Source organism: Aquarana catesbeiana, linkage group LG04 (assembly GCF_042186555.1).
Source record: "Aquarana catesbeiana isolate 2022-GZ linkage group LG04, ASM4218655v1, whole genome shotgun sequence".
NCBI classification, from domain to species: Eukaryota; Metazoa; Chordata; class Amphibia; order Anura; family Ranidae; genus Aquarana; species Aquarana catesbeiana.
This window is the reverse complement of record NC_133327.1, coordinates 84,070,324-84,087,804: the sequence shown is the minus strand read 5'-3', so window position 1 is coordinate 84,087,804 and position 17,481 is coordinate 84,070,324. Positions and strand designations below refer to the sequence as shown.

The following is a 17,481-nucleotide window of genomic DNA, read 5'->3' as shown; positions in this document are numbered from 1 at the left end:
CCTGAAGGGCCTGGTATGGGTTTTGGGGGGACCGCCACGCAATTTATTTTTATTTGGGTGCGGGGTTCCCCTAATATCCATACCAGAGCCAAAGGGCCTGGTAATGGACTGGGGGGGGGGGAACCCATGCCATTTTTTAAAATGATTTTCATCTATATTGCCGGGACTCGACAATACATTACAGCCCCCCCGAGTAGTTTTAAATTACTTTTTTTCCTTTAGAAATGTCATTTTGCTGTGGTATTGTTCTAAACGTGTGAAAAATGCGCTACTTTACAGGCATACTAAGGACACCCCCCAGGCACGATATTTAAAGGAATATTTCATTTTTATTGTTTCACTTTAAGAATTATAAAAATCAATGCTCCCTTTTTTTTGCATTGATACATGTCCCCTGGGGCAGGACCCGGGTCCCCAAACACTTTTTATGGCAATAACTTGCATATAAGCCTTTAAAATTAGCACTTTTGATTTTTCATGTTCGTGTCCCATAGACTTTAACGGTGTTCGCGTGTTCGTACAAATTTTTTGCCAGTTCCCAAGTTTTTCATGTTAGCGTCCCATAGACTTCAATGGCATTCCGCGGCTTTCGTATTTGCCGCGAACTTAGGTTCGACTCGAACATTGGGCTCATCCCTACTTTTTAGACAGATTTGCTGCGTAGACTGTGGACATGCCAAAATAATGGATAAAATATGTGATGACTACAGCAATAATCTGTGCAAAGTAAAAGACTGGAAGCTGGACTGGTGACCCTGAGATATGGGTTACAATCCCAGAGGGAGAGAGCAAATTTTGGTGTGTATTTACTAAAGGCAAATAGACTGTTTGCAAATGCATTTGCGCCAGAGCTTAGTAAATGAGGGGAATCTAATGACTTCCACCATCCAATCATGTGCAAGCAAAAAATAGGATTTTTAAAACAGCTTACCTGTAAAATCCTTTTCTTTCGAAGGACATCACGGGACACAGAGCCACAGTAATTACTGATGGGTTATATAGGTATCACTGGTGATTGGACACTGGTCACACCCTATCAGGAAGTTCAACCCCCTATATAATCCCTCCCCCTTGCAGGGATACCTCAGTTTTGTAGCCAAGCAATATAGTGTATTAGAAGAGGGGCGGGACCTCTGTGTCCCGTGATGTCCTTCGAAAGAAAAGGATTTTACAGGTAAGCTGTTTTAAAAATCCTATTTTCTTTCTCGAACATCACGGGACACAGAGCCACAGTAATTACTGATGGGATGTCCCAGAGCAATGCTACCTGAGGGGGGGGGAACCACGACCAAGTAGGGTGCAATCAGACCTGAGGACCCTGTACCGCTGCCTGCAGCACACTACGCCCAAAGGCGATATCCTCATGCCTTCTCACATCCACCTGATAGAATCTGGTGAATGTATGAACTGAAGACCAGGTTGCGGCCTTGCAGATTTGAGCCATAGAGGCCCGGTGATGCACTGCCCAAGGAGCACCAATAGCCCTTGTGGAATGTGCCCTGATCTGAAACGGAGGAATCTTCTGTTTCAAACCGTAAGCTTGAATGATCAACTGTCGAATCCATTTAGAAATGGTAGCTTTTGACGCTGCCTGTCCTCTATTGGGACCCTCTGGCAGCACAAACAAAACATCCGTCTTGCGGATCTGAGTAGTTGCCCCTAGATAGGCCTTAACTGCTCTTACTACATCCAACGAATGTAGAGATCTCTCTTCCGGAGAACAGGGATCTGGAAAAAAGGAAGGTAGAACAATGTCTTGGTTTAAATGAAAATCAGAAACCACCTTCGGTAAAAAACTAGGATGAGGGTGTAGTACCACTCTATCCTTGTGTATAATCAAATAAGGCTCCTTACAGGAAAGAGCTGCTAATTCTGATACTCTTCTAGCAGAAGAGATGGCCACCAGAAAAATTAATTTCCTTGTCAACAAGACCAAAGGAATCTGACTTATTGGTTCAAAAGGCTGTTTCTGTAACATAGCCAGGACCAAATTCAAGTCCCAGGGGTTTAGGGGCGCTTTAACCGGAGGATTAAGACGCATCACCCCCTGCATAAAGTTTCGGACCAAAGAATGCGAAGCAAGTGGCCGCTGAAATAATACTGATATAGCAGAAACCTGGCCCTTGATGGTACTCAAGGCCAGCTTCATCTCTAATCCCATCTGTAGAAAATCAAGGATTCTACCTATGACATATTTCCTGGGATGCCAACCTCTGGATTCACACCAGGTTATATAAGCCTTCCAGACTCTATGATAAATCATCCTGGAAGCTGGCTTCCTTGCATTAATCAAGGTAGATATGATAGGACCTGAGAGCCCACGACTCTTCAGAACGTGGGTCTCAATAGCCAAACCGTCAAATTTAGCGTTTGTAAGGCAGGATGGAACACTGGACCCTGAGATAACAGGTCTGGGCGTACCGGTAGGGTCCACGGGGAACCCACCGTCATCCTTACTATTTCTGCATACCAAGTCCTTCTGGGCCAAGCGGGGGCCACCAGAAGTACCGACTTCCTTTCCTGCCTGATCCTGCGAAGGAGTCGTGGTAGTAGCAGAATAGGCGGGAATGCGTAAATCAGTGAGAACCGATGCCACGGAATCACCAACGCATCCGTCCCGCATGCAAGAGGATCTTTTGTCCTTGCCACAAATCTGTCTATCTTTTTGTTGAATCGGGATGCAAAGAGATCTACATCTGGAACCCCCCATCTTTGGCATATGGCCCAAAAGACGTCGGGATGCAGAGACCATTCCCCTGGAAGTAACTGCTGGCGACTTAGATAGTCCGCCTGCCAATTCTCTATTCCCGGGATGAAAACTGCCGATATGCATGGCACATGCCTCTCTGCCCAGACTAAGATCTGGTTCACCTCTTTTTGAGCAGCTCGGCTCCGGGTGCCTCCCTGATGATTGACATAAGCCACTGCTGTGGCATTGTCGGACTGGATCCTGACCGGACAACCCTGTAGCCTGATAGTCCAGGCTTTTAGAGCTAGATGTATCGCCCGGATCTCCAGAATGTTGATGGGTAAGGTCCTCTCTGTCTTGGACCATACCCCTTGGACCGCAGCCTGTTCCAGAACTGCTCCCCAACCTGACAGACTGGCATCTGTTGTTACCACCGTCCAGGTAACCGGTAGAAAGGATTTCCCCTTCTGCAGGTTTTCGGGTATGAGCCACCAATTGAGGCTCTGACGCACCGCATGCGACAGGTGCATCGGAAAGTCTAATGCCTGAACCTTCTTGTTCCAGGTCGACAGAATACTGTGTTGCAGCATTCTTGAGTGAAACTGAGCATAGGGAACTGCTTCGAATGAAGACACCATCTTCCCTAGTAGCCTCATACAAAGGCGGACTGAGGGACCCTTCTTGGTCCTTACTGCCAGAATCAGCTCTCTCAAAGCAGTGATCTTTGCCTGGGGTAGAAATATTTTCTCCTGGCTTGTATCTATAATCAGACCTAAATACTCCAGTCTTCTTACTGGTTTTAGGAAAGACTTTTCTAAGTTGAGGATCCAACCCAGGTGTTCTAGATACCTGACCGTGGTCCTCAAGTTTCCATTCAAAGAGGCTACCGACCGGTCTATCAAGAGCAGGTCGTCTAGGTATGCTATGACAGCTATACCCTGAGCCCTTAATCTGGCCAGAGGAGGAGCCAAGATCTTTGTGAACACTCGAGGTGCAGTGGCTATCCCAAAAGGCAGAGCCACAAACTGGAAATGGCGCCCTCCTACCTCGAAGCGCAGAAACTTCTGATGAGCAGGAAAAAAGGGCACATGCAGATATGCATCTCTGATGTCTATTGATGCCAGAAATTCTCCTCCCTGCAGGGTGGGAACTACTGTTCGAATTGATTCCATGCGGAAGGATTGAATCCTTAGGAATCGGTTCAGATCCCTTAAGTCCAAAATGGGCCTGACATCCCCATTTGGCTTTTGGACCGTAAAAAGGTTGGAATAGAAGCCCAATCCCTGGTCCTTTGCGGGAACTATCATAATGACCTCCTGCGACAAAAGTCGCTCTAAAGCTAGAAGGAGCGACTGCTTCTTCTCTGGGTCTCTGGGAACATTTGATCTGAGGAACCGAGGAGAAGGGAATTCCTGAAACTCCAGCTTGTACCCTAAGGTTACCGTGGAGACTACCCATCTGTCCTGGAAGTCCTCGTGCCAGAGCTCTGAGAACTGTCGCAGTCTTCCCCCCACTCGAGTGAGCGGGGGCGCCCCCTCATGCAGAGGTCTTAGTGTTTTGCCTAGTAGGCTTCTTTCCCCAGGACTTCTTTTGTCCCTGGGGTTGACTCTTGTCTCTGGACCCCGATGGAGGCGGCCGTCGAGACTGCCTGGAGGCTGAAGCCCCCGGCACTGGGGAAAGAGTCCGTTTGAAAGAGGGACGCTTAATCTTCTTCTTGACAGGTAAGAGAGTGCTTTTCCCACAAGAGATTCTCTTGATATAGTTATCCAAGTCCTCTCCAAACAACCTTGCACCACGAAATGGAAACCCAGCCAGTAGCTTCTTACATGGTGCTTCGGCTGACCAATTTTTCAACCATAGGATTCTACGTATATGCACCAACCCCAGTGAAAGACGGGAGGTTTGCACGATAGAATCTCTAATGGCGTCAACCACAAAGCATAAGGCCGCTGGAAGGTTAGCAAACCCCTGGGCCTGCTGTTCAGGTAATACTTTGATGACCTGCTTAACATGGTCTCTTAAGTATTGACAGACTCCAATCGCTGCTACTGCAGGTTGGGCCACTGATCCTGCTAAGGAGAAAACATCCTTCAATAGGAATTCCATCCTTTTATCTACAGGATCCCTGAGCATCTGAGCATTGTCTACAGGACAAGTCAGGCTATTATTTACGGAGGAAATGGCGGCATCAATAGCCGGTATTCCCCACATTTTAATAAACTTTTCTTCCATCGGATAAAGTGTTGAAAACTTTCTCGGCGGAAAAAAACGTTTGTCTGGGTGATCCCACTCAGAATAAATAAGCTTTTCAAGTAAAGTATGAACAGGAAAAGCATGTGCTGCTTGGAAAGGTTTCAGTGACCCCAAAGCAGAAGAGGATTCTTTAGCAGTTTCAGGTATGGGCAACTTAAATGTGGAGCGGACCAATCCAGTGAGGATCTGCACTAAGACTTTCTCCTCTTGGGAAGTCGCAGAGGGTCCCTCTCCACCTGAATCCTCCGAAGAGGAATCATCCATCCCATCCCGATCCTCTGAAAGGGATTCATCTCCTTTATCCCAGAGCTCCTCTGTCTGAGGGTCTTGGGGAACAGAGGAAAGCCTAGTGCGTTTTCTTCCACTGAGTGAAGACGTAATCACGGCCATTAATCTTTCCTCTAGACCATTAATGGTTGAGGAAAAAACCTCTTGTGTAATCTATACAGGGGCTGAAGTGCCAGAAGCAGGTGTAGCCCCTGACCCCGATGGCTCTCCCTGGCTAGCTGTCCCTGGCCCATCTTTAGGGGGGGAGGATGCTGCCGACAGGGGGCCCTCAGAACCTGAACGAGATCCCCTAGTGTCTCTGGTTCCTGGGGTGCTTGAACCTCTTCTACCCATAGTGCAAAGCAACAAGGTGTGAGGTATAGAAATGAACACTGCCCGCTGAGCGATGTAGTCTGGCTAAAAGCCTTGCTACCCAATGCTCAGTCTGGTGTTACTTCAGTAAATGCTGCCTAGGAGAATGCCTGTGTCCCACCTTACATGCGACCATCAGCTCTGTGTCTCTCAGAAGGCTGAGTGCACCTGTACAGAGTGCCTTTAATAGCCTGCAGCTGGCCTGAGTGGGAGTCTAAACACTCTGTGCTGACATCCCGCCCCCTCCTCTACCGCCCCCCCCCCTCGAGTTTTGAAAAAAACGAGCGCTTCCCGCACTGCCGACTCTCCTGTCATGCTTCTGGAGAAAAGGCTGGGGATGGGGGGGGGGGAGGAGGGAGACTGGTAACAAGATCTGCCTGAACGGCTATCTTCAGAGATGGTGGCCATTAGGCCGCAGAGCCCGGGTGGTATAACCACTTTCTAGACCCCTGTGGCCCCTTTCTAGCCTGGGGGGAACATTCAAACATGAGAAATCCCCCTTTCCACCTTACCTGCTTGCAGCCTGCTTTGAGATGCTGGGACATAATCAGCACTGAACACCTGAGACAGTCAGTCAGCATGTGTAGGTTTGTGCTCTTGGCAGCCCCCGGTGGTCACAATAGGCATAGCATGCATTTACCTTAAAGGAGAAAAGCCACTAGAACTCAAAAATTCTGTGGAATCTCCTCTTACCTTATCCAGCCGCAGGGTGCTGTTTACACAGACCCAATCTTCACCTCTCACGGTGGGCTCCGTTTGAAAAAACCGTCAGAGACTGGGGCCCCCATCAGTAGGGGGATCCAACAGTTCTGGGACCGTAAAGCACCTCGCCAGAAATTAGGAAGTTTAAAGCCATTTTCTGATCTGCGGGGTCCAGCTCTCTAAAAAGAGAAGCATTACGGGTAAAACCTTGTTTCTTCGGACACGAGGCCCGGGTACCATTCAATTCGGCCATGAAAAGACACTTTGAATGGATCCGGTTCGCCTGGCTTGCCCCAGTATAGGATCTTAGGATATTCCCTTTGGAGCTCAGCACAGGACATCTTTACACGTCCATCACCTAAGACACTGGCGTAAAAACTGAGGTATCCCTGCAAGGGGGAGGGATTATATAGGGGGTTGAACTTCCTGATAGGGTGTGCCAGTGTCCAATCACCAGTGATACCTATATAACCCATCAGTAATTACTGTGGCTCTGTGTCCCGTGATGTTCGAGAAAGAAATGTTGTTTTTTTTTTCTGTGCATGTGATTGGGCATTCTTTGCAAAGTGAAGCTTCATCTAATTTACTAAGCTTTGGTGCAACTGCTCTTGCAAAGTGCACACTCTATTTGCCTATATTAAATCCACCCCTATATCTAAGGGGATAAGCTAGGTATGGCAGTCAGAGATCAGTGCTGCCACTGCAGACAAACTACAACTTGTGAATACCCAATAGCTGGAACATTGTTGGTTGCCCATGCCCAATGTATAACACTCATCGCTGTGTGGCCACTTCTTCTTTTACAAAAGGCAGTCACCCCAGAGGTCAAATGGTGACTCAGTCAGTTTATTTATTCTACATTGGACCATTTAAGCTAGGAGACAGTTACCAAATTATGTCCAGGAAAGCCACACATGATGGAGTGTTGGGGGAAGTCAGCCCTAGACAGAACAATAGAAAATACATAAAGCATTCTTCATTAGACGCAAATATCATGTTTCTCTAGTGAACTCAATTAACGCCCACTGTCCGGAACAGCTGCTCTTCGACTGAGAAACAGACTTGAATTTCTTGATATTTTTCTATATCTAATCTTAATTACTTTAACTTTAATTCATTTGCAAGCCATGTTTATATATATATATATATATATATATATATATATATATATATATATATATATGTCAGCTTCAAATGTAGAGCTCAGACACCACATTGCATTTAAGGTATTTTTGCCCATTTTTTAAATTATTATTATTATTTATTATTATTATTATACAGGATTTATATAGCGCCAACAGTTTGCGCAGCGCTTTACAACATGAGGACAGACAGTACAATTACAATACAAATCAATACAGGAGGGATCAGAGGGCCCTGCTCGTTAGAGCTTACAATCTAGAAGGGAGGGTCAAGTGGAAACAAAAGGTAATAACTGTGGGGGATGAGCTGATAGGGAAAATGAAAATGCAGTTGTTAGGTGTGGGTAGGGTAGGCTTCTGTGAAGAGAAGGGTTTTCAGGGATCGTCTAAAAGCTAATAAAGTAGGAGATAAGCGGACAGATTGGTGTAAGGCATTCCATAGGATTTGCGAGGCTTTTTTAAAAGTCCTGAAGGCGAGCATGGGAGGAGGTGACAAGGGAGCTAGAGAGCAGGGGGTCTTGAGCTCCTGGTCTCTCTTTATTAATGTTGTAGTAAACACAGGGGGTCTGTGACAGCACAATCCAGCATACAACAAAACATTCAGGCTGAGAGATCTTACTAAAACTGGAGCACTCAGAATCTGGTGCAGCTATGCTAAGTAACCAATCAGCTTCTAGCTTCAGCTTATTCAATAAAACGTTGGCAATAAAAGCTGGAAGCTGACTGGTTTGTATTAAGAACTGTACCAGATTTTGAACTCTCCACTTTTAGTAAATCTCCCCCTATGAGTGCTGTAATATTGGGAGCCCAGGGTCACCAGCTAGCTGTTTGTTAAAGTAAAACAATCTTTATTGTTCCTTCAAAATCAAGAAAATAGAAAAGCTTTCTTCAGCAATATTAGAACTCACTGCTGGTAGACCGATCCCACACTTGGGTTAGGTTTCTTGTCCGCTTCAGGGTACAGGAAATGCTGAGGGAGCTCCGCAAACAAAGTCTCAGTCATCAGACAGCCCACTCTTTCTCACAGCTGTGAACTGCTCCACTGGACCTCACAGACAGCAGGCGCTGACTCCTTTTCAAGCTTTCCCCACAGGCAGGTAATCCTTTTGGGACCAAAGTCCCTGTAATCAGGGTTGAAGGCTCAGTCCCCCCAATGTCTCAGTACCCTCCACTCCAACCGGACTACCCAGGAACCCCTCACCTTGCATGGGCGAGAACCCCTGATTAGTCAAAAATGTTTCTCATCATCTCCCTTAAAGGGACTACAATCCAAATAATGGGAAAACATTCCTGCCTTTCAGGGCTGTCCCTGGGCGTCCTGTACAGTGCCAATATACAGGTGTATTGCAAGTGCAGACTGTTAGCAGTTCTTGCAATCCAATATCATTATACCATGGGTTTGGAAAGTCTGTGACTATTCAGGACACAGGCAAGTGCTTTGTGCACTGATGGCATGCAGGCCATCCTGGTGTTTGCATACAATGGTTCTTTTTCAACAAATTGCCTGGCTTACCTTACAAATGGGGTGTTTTATTACAGGAAAAAAAACTACTAGATCCCTGATAATTTTCTGTGTTGAGCTCCCCTTGCTGACCATAATACCTACATCTCACCTTAACCCTCCCTGTGACCTAACCCTGAAAGTAATTCTAACCCTAACTCTCACACTTACTCTCCCTGTAGCCCTAGCCATGGTCATTACTTTCCCAGTATCCTTAACCCTCATACTAACCCTCCTTGTAGCCCCAAACTTCACAGTAACCTACCCACCAACTATCTCTGTAGTCCCAACCCTCACTGTTACCCTTCCTGTAGCCCTAACCCACATTGTTACTGCCCTGTTATCCTTAACAATCACAGTAACACTCATGCTAACCCTTCCTGTAGCCCTAGCCCCCATAGTAACCTTCATACCAACTCTTCCTGTAGTTCTAACTTTCACAGTAACATTCATACAGTAACATTCATACTAACCCTACCTGTAGCCTTAACCCTCACAGTAACTCTCACACCAACTCTTCATGTTGCCCTAACCCTTCCTGTTACCCTCCCTGTTACCCTAACCCTCACAATAACCCTCCCTGTAGCCCTAACCCACACTGTTACTTTCTCTTCATCCTCAACACTCACAGTAATGCTCATACTAACTCTTCCTGTAGTCTTAAGTCAAAGTAACTCTCAAACCTACTTTCCCCATAGTCCTAACCCTCACTGTTACCCTCCCTGTGATCCTAACCATCACACTAACCCTACCTGTAACCCTAGCTGTCACACCAACACCCCTTGTAACCCTAACCATCACACTACCCCTTCTTGTAGCCTTAACTCTCACTATTACTCTCCTGGTATTCTTAACCCTCATGGTGACCCTTCTTGTAGCCTCAACCCTCACTGCAACCCATACAACATCTCTCTCTGTGGTCCCAATGCTCACTGTAACCCTAACCCTCACAACAACCCTCCCTGTAGCCCTAACCTGCACTGTTTCTTTCTCTTTGTCCATAAACCTCACAGTAATTCTCATGCTAACCCTTCCTGTAGTCTTACCCCTCACAGTGACCCAACTGTCCCTGTAACCTTAACATCATACTAACTCTCCTTCTAATCCTAACCATCACACTAATCCATCATGTAGCCATCACACTAACCCTCACACTATCCTTCCCTGTAGCCCTTATCTTCTCTGTAGCCCTAACCTTCACAGTACCCCTTCCTATAACTTTAACACTCACCAGCACTTTAACCCTAACACAAATCCTGCCATTAACTCTTAACATTGACCCTCCTTAATGTAAACATACCCCTTTATTTATATACTGTATTCACCCCAACTGCATCAGGATCCTTTGAGTAGAACAACATTCCTGTCCTAAAAGATGCTTTTGTGATGCATCTCATATATGCATTGTGGGTATTTAAAAAGCATGTTATGAACCAAAGTGTGCCTTCTAGTTTTGAATAAACTGTACAGCAAATGTGTTGGTAAATTCATGTTTTTTTGTTTTGTTTTTAATAATGTTACATGTCCATTATGTATATACCCTATGCCCTCCCCTTTTAAAGTCAGCAATCCAGAAATTCTAGAAGTAAACTCAGACTGTAGAGTAGGGTGCTGATAGAGGGCCAAGCCAATCACAATGTTAATGCTTTGTTTTCTGCAGTGCTAGGCTTTGAGGGGACAGTGTTTGCTACATGTACGGAGCAGTAGCCCTGTGCTCTGTGGTGTCACAGATCATTAAATGAGCAGGGATATGTTAGACACTTTGCCTCAGGCAGCAGTGTGATAATACTGTTGTTTCTATTTATGCTCAGCTATTTTAGCTCCTTCCATGTTATTAGTCAATTTAAACTACAAGGAACTATTGACCCGGAAACGAATGAAAGACATTTCTGTCGCAACAAACTTCTGAAATCTCTACCAAAATTAGTGCTGAATCTGGCGACTCTGAGAAACACAACAGTCTCTGTGTGTCCTGGAGGGGAAGGAATTGCACAATTGGCAGGGTGTTATTTGGGGTACGTTAAAGGTTGAAATACAGGTTACTCTCCCACGTCTGAACAAATTACTTCATGCTAATTGATCTAGATAGCTATGCATTGCTGCAGACCAAGAAACAACTATTTTGATGTTTTTTCATGCAAGGTACTGTGCAGCTATATTATAAATATATAATGGTAAAATATTGGTGGCAGTTTGAATCCAAGAGTCTGTTGTCCTGAGAAGAGATTTAGGTTGAAGACCATGACTGACATCACTTCCTAAATGTACATTTACTGGTCTAAGGTCTATCAATCCTTTCTTCTGTCCATACCTAGACTAAAAAAATGCTCAAAATTACCATTAGTGACTTTATATTTTGGCCACTTGGAGTCTAGAAAAGCATGTATTATAATGGAAACTTTATAATTTAACAATAAATGCAAAAAAAAAAAAAAAAGTACAAGGAGAAGAGAGCAAGGTGTCTCTAAAAATAGCAGAACAAAAGTACACAAATCCCAAATATATATAAAAGACAGAGGAAAGAGCTTACTTAAAGCAATTCACGCTGATCATTTTATATGTGAGTCATAACTATTTGGTGAGTGAGACTTACATTGTGAGTGGTGGAGCACTTGCAGTTGTGGACTGAAGTGTGACATTTACACCTATTTATTCTATTTGCACTATTGAAATATGGCTATTGATCTGGAGAACACCTTGGAAAATTTATATGAACACTACATTCTTGGGATTGTAATTTCGGACACTAAGGCTCAATTCACATCTATGCATGTTGCTTTTGAGCGTTTCTGCAGTGCTTTTTGCTGTGCTTTCTGCGTTTTTGTAACCATGTTTTTACAGTGATTTTACAGTAAATTTTGCGATTTGTGTGGTTTTTCTTTTTGTTTTATTTTTTACATTCACTGTATATAGCTAGTTGCTAAGGAGAAGGTCGGGAAACCAGCCGTGTCCTTAATAACCGATGAGTCATCAGCTGTCAGCGGACTTCCCCGCTGACAGCTAAATGAAAAAAAAAAAAAATTGCCGGCTAAAAAGTTCACGAAAAAAACTAAATGCATGCCCCCCCCCCCCCCAAGACCATACCAGACCCTTTGGTCTGGTATGGATTTGGAGGGGACACCCCCACGCCAAAATTGAAAAAAAATGGCGTGGGGTCCCCCTCAATATCCATACCAGACCCTTATCTGAGCATGCAGCCCGGTAGGTCAGCAAAGGGAGGGGACGAGCAAGCGTCCCTCCTCTCCTGAACCATACCAGACTGCATGCCCTCAACATGGGGGGTGTGGGTGCTTTGGGACAGGGGGGCTCTGCGTTCCCCCACCTCAAAGCACCCTGCCTCCATGTTGATGGGGGCAAGGGCCTCTTCCCGACAACCCTAGCCGGTGGTTGTCCGGGTGTGCGGGCGGGGGGCTTATCAGAATCTGTAAGCCCCCTTGAACAAGGTGACCCCCAGATCTCACCCCCCCCATGTGAATGGGTGTCAGATACATCATATCCCTACCTATTCACCAAAAAAGCAGTGAAATGTAAAAAAAAAATGGTTTTTGAACACCTTATTAAAAAATAGCTCTAAACTGTCTTCTCCCGGAATTGTCTTTTCCTGCACCACTGTCTTCTTCCTTACCTCCGGTTACCCACTAAAAACAAAAAAGGCCGCCCTTGTCCTGAGGCTGTCTTCCTCTGTTGTGACGTCCCCCACTGTCTGACATCTCTTATATAGCCATGTGGCGTGGCCATTTGATGATGTCATTCGGAGAGCCCACCCCATTGTGATGTCACAGGGAACAGGCTCTCCGAGTGACGTCATCAGATGACCATGCCCCATGGCTATATAAAAGATATTAGACAGCGGGGGACATCACAACAGAGGAAGACAGCCTCAGGACAGGAGTGGCCTTTTTTGTTTTTAGCGGGTAACCGGCAACGAGGAAGAAGACAGCGGCATCGAGGAAGAAGACAGCGGCGCTGGAAAAGACAGGAGAAATGACGGCAGCGGGAGAGGCAGTGGCGGGAGAAGACGGCTCTGGGAGAAGACAGCACTAGAAGAGACGGCGTGAATTTTTTTAACCGCCAATTTCTTTTTTACATTCAGCTGTCAGGGGGGAAGACCGCTGACAGCTGATGACTCATCGGGGAAGCCCGCTGACAGCCGATGACTCATCGGTTGTTAAGGATGCGGCAGCCGGCTTCCTTAGCAACCAGCTATCTACAGTGAATGTAAAAAAAAACTCAAATTGCAAAACTCAAATCGTGGCAAAATTGCGGTAAAAATGCAGTACTTGCGTTTAGGATGTGGGTCTATTGAAGTCTATTACATGTAAAACACTGCATTTTGCGGGAAAAAAGTCCCCAACCCTTTCCAAAAATGCAGAGGCACAAAAATGCATTGATGTGAACGTGTTCCATAGGAAACCATGTTAAAAAGATTCCCTACATTTCTGCAAAATGCAAAAAGCATCAAAAAACGCATTAGTGTGAATCGAGCCTGAGAAATGGTCTAGCACCTCCTGAAATCTGTGGATACTTTGGATTTCTGTTTGTTGTATTTACTTTATCATTAAAGCACCCCTGTGATTCTTGTTAGTTGTACTATATAATTAGGTTACTGCTGTAAGTGTAAACCTTCTTCCTACTTATTAATTTATCATTATCCACAGGATTCCAGAAGGCAGGCAGCGAGTATTGATGATGGGGGCATCTGAAGCCCATTCCTATTTGTGCGGTGCGGCGTGTTGTTTCCAGGTTGCCATAACAATAGCGGCATCGGTCGAATTTCCCGCCCCGTGGTTATGGCAACTTGTCAATCAACACAGAACTTCCTGTGTCAAAATACCGCAAGATTTCATTGTTAGCCATCCCTAGGACTTCTGGGATAGATGACACCGATATCCCAGGAGTCCTAGGGAATCACTTAATGATGAAATTGCCTAGGCAACCGGGACAGGAACTGCAGACTGCACAGATAAAATTAGGTATTTAGCAATAAAAAAGAAAAAAAAGAAATGATTGCCATATCATACTGTTCTATTGGTGGGCATTGTCTTGCAAGGATCATGAAAAAATGGGTGGAACTCCACTTTAAGGAGGCTGCAGCAAATATTTCACTTTTGTAACTTGTATTATTGTTTGGTTACTTATACATACACATATTTTTAATAGTTTTTTTTTTTTTTTACCATATTTCTTCCAAGGCACAGGCTTAAATGGTGTGTAGTATAAAAAAATGATAACTTTATTTAACCGATGATTCCCTAGAAGAAAAGTAGACCACCCCCAAAGACATTTAAAAACAGGTAAAGAACAAGAAAAAAAAAATAACCACGTGACCTTTTAACCACAATAGCTGAATTATAACGGGTACGCAAACTCCTCATATACAGCATATAATCTTAGGAATATGTACAATGGAATCAATCTTATATGCGAGTAAAGCCAAGTCAATTATATTAGTCTTAAAGCGTGTTTGGTAGATACACATGGTGCTTGAAAAGTATTCATTTTTTTTTTTTTTAATAAAATGATTTAATAATATACATGGTACTCATGCTCATGTTAGGTAAAATCAAGTCAATGGCCAGTGGGACAGTATAATTGGGAATCTGACTGTATCTCAAACCCACATTTCCAGTGTCTCCTTTTTCTCCAACTAACAAAAACCACATGCTCTAAGGATCCTGCAAAGCCTACAGTGAGGTGCTATAAAGACATGAGCACAGTATCAGAACATGGTGTTGGAATTGAAATGTTAGATCTGCAGGCAATAAACCTAAAGTAAAGGACAACAGAACTGTGAGTAGCCCAACAAGACTTTTCTTAGAAGGGTCATTTACACTGATAGAGTAAGCCTAACAAAGATGTTGAATAAAGTACGTACGTATGTACATATGTGCCTGCAATGTTGATTGTCTGACCATGGGCTCTAGAGTTTTCCCAAAATAATTTGGATTGTTAATGTAATCACCTTTTGGCGTGTATAATTTAGGCTGCACAGAATAGTTTGAATACCTTAAATGTCAGTAATTATGCAATAGATTTAGAATGAGGTGAAAGTGTTGAATAATATTGTCAAACATATGACTAATTTCCTGACTAATCATTTCTGGCAGCTAACATAGAGCAACATAATGTGTAGAAAAATGTCATAACTGTCAGATATATCAGTTTTCTACAAGCCAGGACCTTTTACATGCATAGCTATGTATACTATTAGATGCGCCTTCCTATTTTTTGGGGGTTTATTGGTCCTTAATGGTTTGTTTGGCAATCACACCCCCCTAGGTATACCTCCCCACTTTCTTAGATGGGAAAAAGGGACACTATTTAGCACAAATATGTAGGTAAAGGACACAACCATGCCACTCCCTCATTAGGTGGAGAATGAAGAATCCACATACAAAACATTATTGGTTAACCAACAAGGGTTTTTTAAACACCTCTTTTCCTTCATAACTGACTTAAAAATAACATACTCACAAAATTAGAGCTTGGTAAATAATGAATTTCATATATCAGACCAAAATGAGGGACCACTAAGACAAAAAAGAGGAGCAGAGGTACAAAGGTTCCAAAAAATGGATAGTCAAATACTCAAAAAAAGGACAATTGGGAGCCATGTAGAAATGCCATAGTATCATTGTACATGTATTATTACATGCAATAAGCCTCTAAAGATAAATGTTAAATATCTTCACTGTCTTAGCAAATATAGGAAGGTCACTATAATCATCATCATTATTTCTAAGTTGTTTAGTCTGTAAAGGACAGAGAAAAGGTGGACTATACAGATTTCTCTAGGGATTCCTTCAATTTGGACTCATCCAAACTGAAGTAAGACCCAAAGAAAGGTGCATAATAAAAATTCAGGGTGCATCTGAAAAAAAACCTTCAATGGAATTATAGCATACAAAATTATTCAGGCCTGTATGGTTGTAATGGTATTTACTGGGTTAAAATTTTTGCAGTGTGTGAAAGGAGGAATACCGTAGACTCAGAATAAAGCATTTGGATATACTGTGCATTTATTACATGAGTTACATATGAATAGAACACACTTATGGATCTATTTAGCATTGTTTTTGACCAAGGGTCATCAAGCTTTTGCACAATATTCACCCATTTTTTTACCAAGATTTTATTTTCCACATTTACTCCCTGTGATTTTTGCCCATTTTTAACAAGATTCCCTGATCAAAAATTTGTATCAACAAAATTTGCATCAAAAAGCATTCCCCAATGTAAAGACTGTATCAAACAAGAGTCACTAATGTAGATTCAATTGAAATTTGTTTAAATCAAAAGTAAAGGTTGGTGGTATGGCCAACCATCGTCATAATTTGCAAATATGCTGCGCATACTTGCACATTATGACATGATTACCTCTCTGTGTGCTCTCCACCAGCAATGTGAGGTTCAAGCTCCCTGAATGTTATCTTCTGCTTTTCCAGGTCCACTGTCTTCTTGCTTTGTCCATTGGGCAGACACCCAACTCCATCTTACAGATGCCGGGACATGTACACATTTTTACTAGTAGATAGCAGATAAGTAAAAGATTTTTAGAAGAGACTTATAAAGTCTCTTCTACCAAAAGTCCCTACCTGTTGGCAATTTTTTTGTTTTCCACTTTAACTCTTGCCCAATTTGCCCCTAGTTTTAATTTAAAACTATTTACTTGCTATGGACTAGTGAATTTTGTCCAAAAAGAGATTTATAGCGTTTGAACTGGTGCACATTGGCCATTTGTAATGCTGTAGTCAGGTGACCCTCTTCTAATTTTATATCTCAGGTGTGTGTAGCTGTTCACTTGTGGGCTAGCTTTGGTGTTGTTTCATTATTTTATTTTTTTTTGAATGATGCAACTCCAGCATTACTGCTTTTGGCAGGAGAAAATTGCAAGCACCTGGTTTTGGCTGAATGTGGGCTGTTGCCTTCTCTGAAGCTGAGACAGTTACGCTTAAGCGTTACTGTCTGTCTCAGCTTCAGCCCCAGAAAGAAGTGGGGTAAAGTTTGTGGGGGGGGGGGGGGGTGACAATCCCATGGTGTACCTTAATTTTTGTGTGGCCCTGGCAAGTTAGGCTCCTTTGGTTTTTGGAAGTAGGGTCCAAGCCTACTATGTCTACTTTAGACTCAACTTGACCCCTGATTTTGCACTACTGATTGAAACACATTGGAACACTTACGTTTCACAACTTCTATTCATTTTTCATATTATTCTCCCAAATTGTTATGTACGGTACATAATCAGACTATATTATGTATTTATGACAGATGACATCAGTTCATAACACCACAATTCTTGCAGAGGAGCGCTATAACTGGGTATACCAGGCAACACATTCTGTCAGAGAGTTGTGCTTCAGCCTCCTTAAATTAAGTTTCCACTGTTAATGCTTTACAGGAACAAAGCTGATATACTCTCTATCCAAAGTCACGGATCTTGTTCTGTGCCAGGGGCATTGCTAGGTCTACAAAAGATCTGGGGCTAGAGCCCATAGCAACGTAGTAAGAAAGTCATACGCTTGGGCGGGCATACACAGGTATATACATACCTTACAACA

General features: G+C 43.7%; 1 pseudogene; it reads left to right on the top strand.

Moving 5' to 3' along the window:
- LOC141141186 (uncharacterized) overlaps nucleotides 1-10,215 on the top strand; it is a 40,622-nt pseudogene extending 30,407 nt beyond the window's left edge.
- The last annotated feature ends 7,266 nt before the right edge of the window (nucleotides 10,216-17,481 follow it).